Genomic DNA, 9,382 nt, shown 5'->3' with positions numbered 1-9,382 from the left:
AGCAGCGACTCATCACATGGTGGGGTGGGACCTAGAGGCAGGCAGGAAGAGAAGTGTTTCTTTGTGCAGAAGAAGCTAGGCTGGAGGAGAGAGCAGGACATGAAGCCAGGGGGAATGGCTGCAAACAGGATGACTACAGCCCTTGGAAGACAGGACTGCAGGGGCTTGAATTCTCAATCCCGGAGTTTGGGGTGAGATAAAGGGAGAAGGAAGCCAGAGCCTTCTGGCTTCTGGAAATTTAATCTAGGGAACCGTTTGCTAGTCAGTTTATGTCAGAAACTTATTTTAGCGTGCCTTGCCCATCCTTAAAACTGTTCTTGGTGTTTTATCTGTAATGCAACTAAGCTAAGAAACACTGAGCCTGCGCCATTCCAAAAGGGCATTGCAAAAGTCTCTGTAAACTCTTAAAGGTGCTTTTTGTATTTTCTTACATCTATGTACTTTGCAACTGGGTAGCCACGATTTTCCCATGGTATAGGGAGGCTATCCTCTATGTGATGGGTTGTCAGCCTCTGCATGCTCCGAGACAGGACCAATCAAAATTCAGGCAGTACATGTCTAGTCAGGCAGCTGTCACTCATACCCAGTTCCAGTCCTGTCTCGCTCTGATAGATAGCTCATGGTTCAAGTTCTTAACTCATTACTATAATTCAGACTTCAGGCTAGTTTTTACCTTTCTTACTTGTTCTGTGTGCAAGGTGGGAAGGGAGTTGTTAAGCTCAGAATTCCAAATTGGTTGCTGGATTTTCTTTTTAAATTCACTTAATTTTTTGTTTCGAATATGGAGGTTCCCTAGATAGGTGTTCTTTTAAAGGGTTCTCTTTCTGAGGGTCCTTTTTCAGAGTCTCAGGTCAGGGAACAAAAAAGGGGAATTCCCCATGGCAGTAAGAGATCCAGATCGGTCTCTGAGGGTGCTTTTTGAAGTATTCTTGCAGCTACTGAGTGTTCCTTTTACCTGTAACTAAAGGCTGGGGAAACCTCAGATGGGAACAGTCTGTGGTATTTTGAATAAAGTTTATTTTTGTTGTTGTTCTTTGCAATTTCAACCAGCCTTTTTGAGTGGATTTTTAACTCAGGAAAGGGGAGCTGGAAAGGGGTTTCTTCTGGTGCAACACACATCTCAAGTTTGATCGCTCAGCAACAATACCAAGTTTTCTCACCACGTGTAAGCCTGTAGTGGAGGTTTTTTGTGTACTTTTCCAATAGTGAAGAGAGAGTTTCCCTGGAAATTCACCCAAGCCAGGGGGGAATAAGCTCTTGATAAGTGGGCGTGGTGGCAGTGTATTATCTACCAGCAAAGTTTGGGGGAGCAATCTTTGTGGGTAAAAGCAAGAGAAAGGATGATTCAGCATTTTTCTTCCCCCTCACTTGAGCTTGCTCTAAGACAAAGGCGGGGTTAAATCCGCTACACCTTTGAATCTGTCTTGGATTGCACTTAGACGGGATACTTCATACGAACGCTGTAAGATATTCCCCTTAGGGGATGGGGCCATAGCTCAGTGAGAGCATCTAAAGTCCCAGGTTCACTTCCTAGCACTTCCAGGTAGGTCTGGGAAAGAATTCTGCCTGTAACCTTGGAGAGATACTTCTGGTCAGTGTAGAAAAGAATGATTGGATTCAGTGCAGACCAATGGCTGGATTTGGTATAAGGCAGCTTCCTCCTATGTTCTTATGGCATATTTATTGCCCAGCCAAAAGGAAGAAAAAAGAAGGGGAAAGTCTTGAGCCATTAAATGGTTGTGTTCTACTAAATCAATTCCTTGTGCAACCAGCACCTCTTGCTGGCATGCCCGCTGCTGTTCATAGCCTGTAACCTCAACATTTGAATGTACCATTTGGAAGTCAGGGATCAAGAGGGGGTGCCCTTCTGTGCTATAATTCCCTATATTTATTTAGTTTTGCCCCAGTACAAGTTTTAATTTTCTCCTTTTGTCTCCTCAACCAATCCTGTCCTCAATATCGATCTCTGAGGTACCCTTTCACCTGCAATAGAGAGAAGTGGTGTGTTAGGGTTCCTGAAATCCTACACACAATTACATTAACAGCAGGTCAGTGAGACTTACTTCTGAGTATACATGCATCGGATGGGGCTGGCATCTGTTTAGTGCCAATCGAGCCATCCAGAGAAGCGCATTTTTCATCAGCAAGGCAGACTGTTCCAAGCGATCAGCCGCTCCACTTCCCTGCCTAAACATCCTGCTGTGATCAGTGTTTTAAAAAATGAGCCCTGCGCTATAGTAAAACCCTGCTTCTAACCCACCCACCCCCGGCCCCCGCCCCAGCGACGATGAATAGGGGTCAGGAGCTTTGACTGAGGACCGCCGCATACCAACTGCACAAGCCAGGGGAGGTGGAGAGAGACCCTCCTTCCTTCTTTGCCAAACTTTTCAGTCCAACTTTCCCAGCTTCCGCTTCTTTCGGAGACGGGTGGGCTGGATGTGGCGGGGAGAGACCGCTCCCTCCCCCGCTTTTTTAGCACGCAGCTTTTAAACCTCATTGCCCCCCACCCCTAAAAACATCAGGTGCAAGAGGAAGATTTCATCTCACGCTCCTGATTTATTGGGAGGGGCGGGGGGGGGGGGAGAGTCCGGGCTTGATACCTTCTTTTAGGGAGCTTCATTTCCCCCTTTTCACTTCTTCGGCTCCTCCTTTTCCCCCTCCTCCTCCTCCGAAAGGGGAGGGGAAGGAATGGGAGGCCCCAGAGCCGGACTAGCAAAAAGAAGGGAATTGTTTGAGAGTTCAGTCATCCAAAAAACCTTCTTCCATATGGAGGGTCTGGCTGCCTCGATTCCAGTGCCTTTCTTCTCTCCCTGCAGTTTCTTCTTCCTCTTCCGCTGAGGCTGAGCTGGGTAGGGAACTAGCAAACGCTTCCTAAAAACAGCTCCAGCTCCAAAGCACCCTTTCGCCCTTCAGCCTCCTCCCTCCAGACCCTCAACTCCAGCCTTATTTTGGTGAGTGCCTCGTAGTTCTGTCCGGCCTGGAACCATCCGAGGGATTTTAGGCTCTTTGTTGCTGTTTGGGAGTTGTTGATTCCCCCCGCCCTTCCTTTCTTCTCTAAACTGCGTGCCCCCCTTCAGCATCCTGAGAGATCTGGGGTGAGTGGAACAGCAGCAGCCCTCCCCCCCAAAAGTTTGATTTTTAAAACCCAGAAGTGAAGTTCGTTTCTTCTTTTCGTCTAAGAGGCATTTGTTGTGTTGGACATTTGGGAGGGCAGAAAGGGGTGTTTTGTTGGATGCTTTTAAGAGAAGATGAGCGCGATAGCCTGTAAAGAGTCAGCTTATATAGTTTTCCAATGGTTCTCTCTCCGCTTTCTCTGTTTTATGCGACTTTGTTTTTCACTGCTAGACAGGTGGGGGTTTTGCAGGCTGGTGGGTTTACTTTTTCGCTAGCATCCCGGCGGTAATGGAGGGCCTTACATTTGCTCTACTGCTCTAATTCTTGCCAAAATCCTCCCCGAGATTGCAAAAAATAAAAATAAAAAAATCAGTGTTTCTTTCTCATCTGGGTGGGGGCGGGGGAGGCAATCTAGGAAACGCTTCCTAGCCGCCCGTGACAATAGGGTGGATTTACTTCAAAGTTTGTAGGAGTTTGCAGAGATGTGTTGGGGCGGGGGGAGCATCTGACCGCAGCATCTTTTGCCTGTGACTATATAGAAGGGGCAGTTCCTACAGAGAGAGGACGCATGGATGGTTTTGCTCAGAGTAAAATAACTTTGGTGCCTGCCTTCCCCCCCCCCCTTTTTTTTGAGCAATTGTTTGTTCTTGTATTTTACGGCCATCTTCAGAATAAAACAGAAATTGGAGGTCTTTGTTTTCTTCTTGAGTGGGATGTTATTGGGTTCTACAGTGCTTTGCTGCTTTGATTACAAGACTGTGCCAAAGATTACTTCGGGGAATTAGAAGTCAGTTATTTACAGTAACAGCCCAGTTCATATTTAAGGGACTTAACACTTGTTGATAAAGTGTTTGTTGCAGGGTAGAGGAATCCTGATTTCTTAAGCAGAAAAGCTTATTTAACTGAGGCCATAATCTAGCCAAAGTTAAGCTCTTTCAAATTCTAAGCATTTCAGGGGAAGAGATTTCAGCACCTGCTTAATTCTCCTATTGGCTAAAACGTGCTTCACTCTGGTTTGATTGTGCCCTTGGTGTTCTTAAGAAATACTTGGTGATCCCTCATTCCCAAATTATATAGATGTGTTGGGAAGTGTTATTACAATTTCAGTATTTTAGGAAATAAACACATTCTTCTAAGATATTAGATCAATGATGAAAACAATATTTATACTCCATTTATGTAAAACTTGTAAGACCAGTTCTAGGAGAACTGTGATTTTTCTGTGATGTGACAAATGAGACTTTTTAAAATCCTGTAAATTTATTCTTTCTTGTGTTCTTCCTTCTGACCCTATCACCACCACTTTTAAGAATGCCTGCAGTTCATCTTAGATGTTTGTAAAACTTTCTATGAGTATTTGGGTATTATATTTTCACTGGCTTTTTTTAAGCAAAGGAAAAATGTTTACATGGAAGATATATGGCAAGCTGATTTGCATATATGGGAACCAAATGAAGTTGACTGTTTTTCTCTTTGGGCTCTCCAATCCCTTTTTTTTAAATGAAAGCTTTGAAAGCTGGTTATCTTTAGATACACTGGATAAAAAGCAAAGTCTCAATTATAGGTAACTGTTACTAACAAGGGCCAAGATATCTTGACAGCCATCCTGTCGGTTTCTACTTCTCTGATGTAGATTTACTTTCTCTGTCAGTTGGTGTTATATATCCAAACTGCTCATATTTAGCAATATTCCCCATGGTATGTCTGCGTGAATAGTACTAAATCTCCCCATAGTCTTTATATTGCAGCATTTTCCAAGCTACTTGTGGGTCTTCCAGATTTTGTACTAAGGGTCTTGTTGCACAGAGAGCTGATCTTTGCAACGTGGCTATCTTAAGAACACTAGAACAGCCCTGGTGGATCAGGCCCAAGGCCTATCTAGTCCAGCACCCTGTTTCACAGAGTAGCCCACCAGATGTCTCTAAGAAGCCCACTGGCAGAGGTGAGAGCATACCGTCTCTCTCGCTGTTACTCCCCTGCAACTGGTATTTAGAGGCATCTTGCCTCTGAGGCTGGAGGTGGCTATAGCCGCTAGACTAGCAGCCATTGATAGACCTGTCCTCTATGAATTTGTCTAAGCCCCTTTTAAAGACATCAAAGCTAGTGGCCATCACCACATGGCAGTGATGATGGCCACTAGCAAAGAATTCCATGTGGCAGAGAATTCTATAGATTAATTATGTGTTGTGTTCCTTTTGCTGCTTCTAAATTTCCTGGCCTTCATTTTCATGGGATGACCCTGGCACTAGTGTTGTGAGAAAGGGAGAAAAAAATTCTCTGTCCATTCTCTCTACTCCATGCATAATTTTATACACCACTATCATGTCTACCTGTAGTTGCATCGTTTCCAAGCTAAAAAGCCCCAGGTATTGTAGCCTTGCCTCGTAAGGTAGGTACTCTAGGCCACTGATAATCTTGGCTGCCCTCTTCTGCACCTTTTCCAGTTCTAATGCCCTTCTTAAGATAGTGACCAGAACCGTATGCAGTATTCCAGATGTGGCTGCACCATAGATTTGTATAAGGCGTTATAATATTAGCATTTTTATTTTCAATCCCCTTCATAATGATCCCTAGCATGGAATTTGCCTTTTTCACAGCTGCCGCTCACTGAGTTGACACTTTCAATGAGCTGTTCACCATGACCTCAAGATTTTTCTCAGGGTCGGTCACTGACCGCTTAGACCTGCGGATGTGCATGAACCAGTTCAGCGGTCCTTTCCCAGACCACTGAACCGGTTTGGAGGTCTAGCGTTCAGACTGGTTTGGTGGTGGTGGGGTACATTAAAGGAGCAGGGAGGGTGCCCTTACCCCCTGCTGCTGCGTTTCCCCCACTGGCGCTGCTGCCAAACCCCTGGCGCGGGGCTGATGCATACTTCCTTGCAGTCCCAGTCAGCATCAAACTGGAAGTGCTGGATGTGCATCCTCTCTGCTCCTTAAAGGTAACGCCCCCACCGCCCAACCTTCCAACCGACGGTTCGTGCACATCCCTACTTAGATCCCATCAGTGTATATGTGAGGTTGGGGTTTTTTGCGCCAGTATGCATCACTTGACACTTGCTTACATTGAACCACATTTGCCATCCCCCCGCCCCAGTTTGGAGATATCCTTTTGGAGCTCATCACCGTCTGTTTTAGATTTCACTGCCCTAAATATTTTAGTGTCATCTGCAAATTTGGCTGCTGCTTACTCCAACTTCTAGATCATTTATGGACAAGTTAAAAGAGCTCTTGTCCTAGTATAGATCCCTGGGAAGCCTCGCTTCTTACTTCCCTCAATTTAGAGAACTGTCCATTTATTCCTACCCTCTGTTTCCTGTCCTTCAACCAGTTACCAATCCACACATGAACCTGTCCCCTTATCCCATGACTGCTAAGTTTACTAAACAGCCTTTGACGGGGAACTTTGTCTAAAAACCTTTTGGAAGTCCAACTATACTATGTCAACTGGATCACCTTTACCCACATGCCTGTTGAGACTCTCAAAGAACTCAGACAGGTTAGTGAGGCAAGACTTGCCCTTGCAGAAGTTATGCTGGTTCTCCTGTTCCATAGGAACCTGCCATATACTGAGTCAGACCATTGGTCTAGCTAGCTCAGTATTGTCTACACAGACTTGCAGTGGCTTCTCTCAAGGTTGCAGGCAGGAATCTTTCTCAGCCCAATCTTGTAGATGCCAGGGAGGGAACTTGGAACCTTCTGTTCTTCCCAGAGTGGCTCCACTCCCCTAAGGGGAATATCTCACAGTGCTCACACATCAAGTCTCCCATTCATTTGCAACCAGGACAGATCCTGTTTAGCTAATTGGACAAGTCATACTTGCTACCACAAGACCAGCTCTCATCTCCTATTCTTCTATATGTTTAACAATTTTTTCTTTAAGTATGCTTTCCATCAATTTACCTGGCACAGATGTTAAGCTAACCAGCCTGTAGTTTCCCAGAACCCCCCTGGATCCATTTTTGAAAATCAGAGTTACATTAGCTACATTCTAGTCCTCTGGTACAGAACCTGATTATAGAGATAAGTTACATATTTTTGCTAGGAGATCAGCAATTTCACATTTGAGTTCCTTCAGAACCCCTGGGTGGATGCCATATGGCCTGGTGACTTGCTACTTTTTAGTTTTTTAACTGTTTAGAACATCCGCTCTTGACACCTCAATTTGGCCCAGTTCTTCAGTCTCCAAGCCTAATAAACTCAGTTCCAGAGTGGGTATATGGTCAATATCCTCTGCTGTGAAGACAGATACAAAGAACTAATTCAGCTTCTCAGCAATCAAGTAGCGCTCGGTGTAGGTGCTGCTGGGTGGGGTGGTGGCAAGAGGCATTTTTAAGCATAAATTAGTAAGTGCTTACCTCTGCTCTGACTGCACCTGCAAGCTGATCTGAGCAGCAGCAAGTGAGTCACCCAGCACTCCCTGTGGCAGGGAATTGGCTCCGCCACTCACCTGGCTCCTGCGGAACCAATCCCTTGCTTGCAGCCAGGTGAGTTATGGAGCTGACCCCCCCGCCCCCGGAGTGCTGGGGAGCGCACTGCTGCTTGTGCAGGTGCAGCCAGAGTGGAGGTAAGCACCTACTAATTTATGCTTAAAGGTGCCTCTTGCCACTGCCTACAACCACCATTTTCTGAAGGAATTCTTCTTCCCTTTTATAGCTTCCTTGACTTGTTAGCTATGTTGGCATCTTCCTGAACTTGGTGGTAGTTTTTTACAGGGTAGTTTCAGTTTCAGTTGTGCCTCCAGAGACAGTGTTTGGGGATTAGCTGCAGGTGAATCACACAGCTTGTGGGAGAAGCCACATTCCTGAAGTGCCTCAGTTAGGAAGCAGAAACTGAGACTCTACACACGAGTCTTTTGCGAGGAAAGCGGGTTTGACCTGCTTTCCCCGCAGACAATCAGGGAGCGCTCCCTGGGCGGCCGGATCAGCCACCCAGACGATTACCGGCTCCATCATGGAGCCGGTTGGGGCGGTGAGGTTCGGGGGCCTCCTGGCCACCGTAAGTCCTATAAGGCACTGCACGGGTGCACAGTGCCTTTTGGGGAGCCTCCAGATGCCAGGAGACTTATTGTAGTCTCCCAGGCGGGAGGCTACTCATGAGTCAGTGTGGTGTGGAGTTGGACCAACTCACGATCGTTGCAGCAACACATGATCATTTAACCCACTTTTTGGACGCTCCTGTGCCTGAAACACAGGTTAAGCCGTGGGCCACATAAGAGGGCTCTCCACCACGCCACTGCTGGGAGCCACACGGCTACTGTTGGGTCTCACAACCAGCCGAAACTGGGCTGGGCTCCCTTAGCCCGGTTTCAGCTGATCATGAGAATAGCCTTACTGAGTTGTTGGTCTGAAAGAATGAGAGTCACAAAGTAAAGTGAATTTTTATTGGTCCAACATCTGTTGCTGAGAGTATGAATGTTTACAGGGTAAATCTCAGAAGCATAACTCTTACTAAAGGAGAGCTGGTACAGTAGAAGATACTTAACTGCTTTCACCAGGAGGGTGATTTTGCAGCTATTATTATTATTATTATTATTAGCATTCAGGTTTGACCCCCTCCACTTTATTTCCAACTGCTTTCTATAAGTAGTCACCCTTCTCAGGCCATACTGCAGTTTACCACTTAGCAATGGTGGTGCAACTCCTATTCACTCTGTAGTAGAAGATTGTAGCATATATCCATTTTCATCTACTTTAAGTCTCCATGTTGCAGTCAGGCCACTGTCATTCCCCTTCAGAGATTTCCTTGTGCTATCTAGAGTCTGATGTAGTGGGGATTCACAATGTGAGGATGTGACTGTTCAAAACTGGCTTCTGCTTCTCTTCCCATTGATTGTGTAGTAAGGGAATTGATGGTTGGTTGCCTGAGCTGGTTCTAATATATGCTCCTAAAAAGTCTATTCTTTGTTCAAACTGATTCCTTCTATGATCCTTTCCTGCCCATAAACCTGTGATAGAATTTATCTAACTCATGAATGCAAAGCGTTATAGCATGCATTACAATTTGCAATAATAAATAATAGCAACCGCAGTCATGCTGGAGAGAACAGTTGCTTCTGTTGGTGAAGCATGGATTGGGGAACAGAAAAAGTAGCTGTGTTAGAAGGATGAGTAGAGTGAGTTTTATTTTACACCCATAATTCTTAGGAAGGAGGAGCAATGCAAACATGTTTTTATATAGGCTGGGAAAGGAAACAAGCATAACCCATATACTTTATTTATTCTACATATTTCTATCCCACCCCTCTAGCACACGCTGCTCAGGGCAGCTA

At 45.5% G+C, this 9,382-nt stretch overlaps 1 protein-coding gene across 4 annotated transcripts in view; it reads left to right on the top strand.

The window, feature by feature from the left end:
• The first annotated feature begins 2,636 nt into the window (after positions 1-2,636).
• The window catches only part of BOC (BOC cell adhesion associated, oncogene regulated), a 98,143-nt gene continuing 91,397 nt past the window's right edge, over positions 2,637-9,382 (top strand). For 3 of the 4 annotated variants that reach the window (XM_053309942.1, XM_053309933.1, XM_053309934.1), the window contains exon 1: positions 2,637-2,951. The gene's annotated coding sequence lies outside the window, so the exon portion shown is untranslated. Of the gene's footprint in view, positions 2,952-3,076; positions 3,096-9,382 lie in introns of those variants that run through there. The other variant, XM_053309938.1, reaches the window with a different exon arrangement.

This window comes from Hemicordylus capensis, chromosome 3 (assembly GCF_027244095.1).
Source record: "Hemicordylus capensis ecotype Gifberg chromosome 3, rHemCap1.1.pri, whole genome shotgun sequence".
Classification (NCBI taxonomy): Eukaryota; Metazoa; Chordata; class Lepidosauria; order Squamata; family Cordylidae; genus Hemicordylus; species Hemicordylus capensis.
Note: the sequence above shows the minus strand (reverse complement) of the source record. Positions and strands in the feature narration are given on the sequence as shown.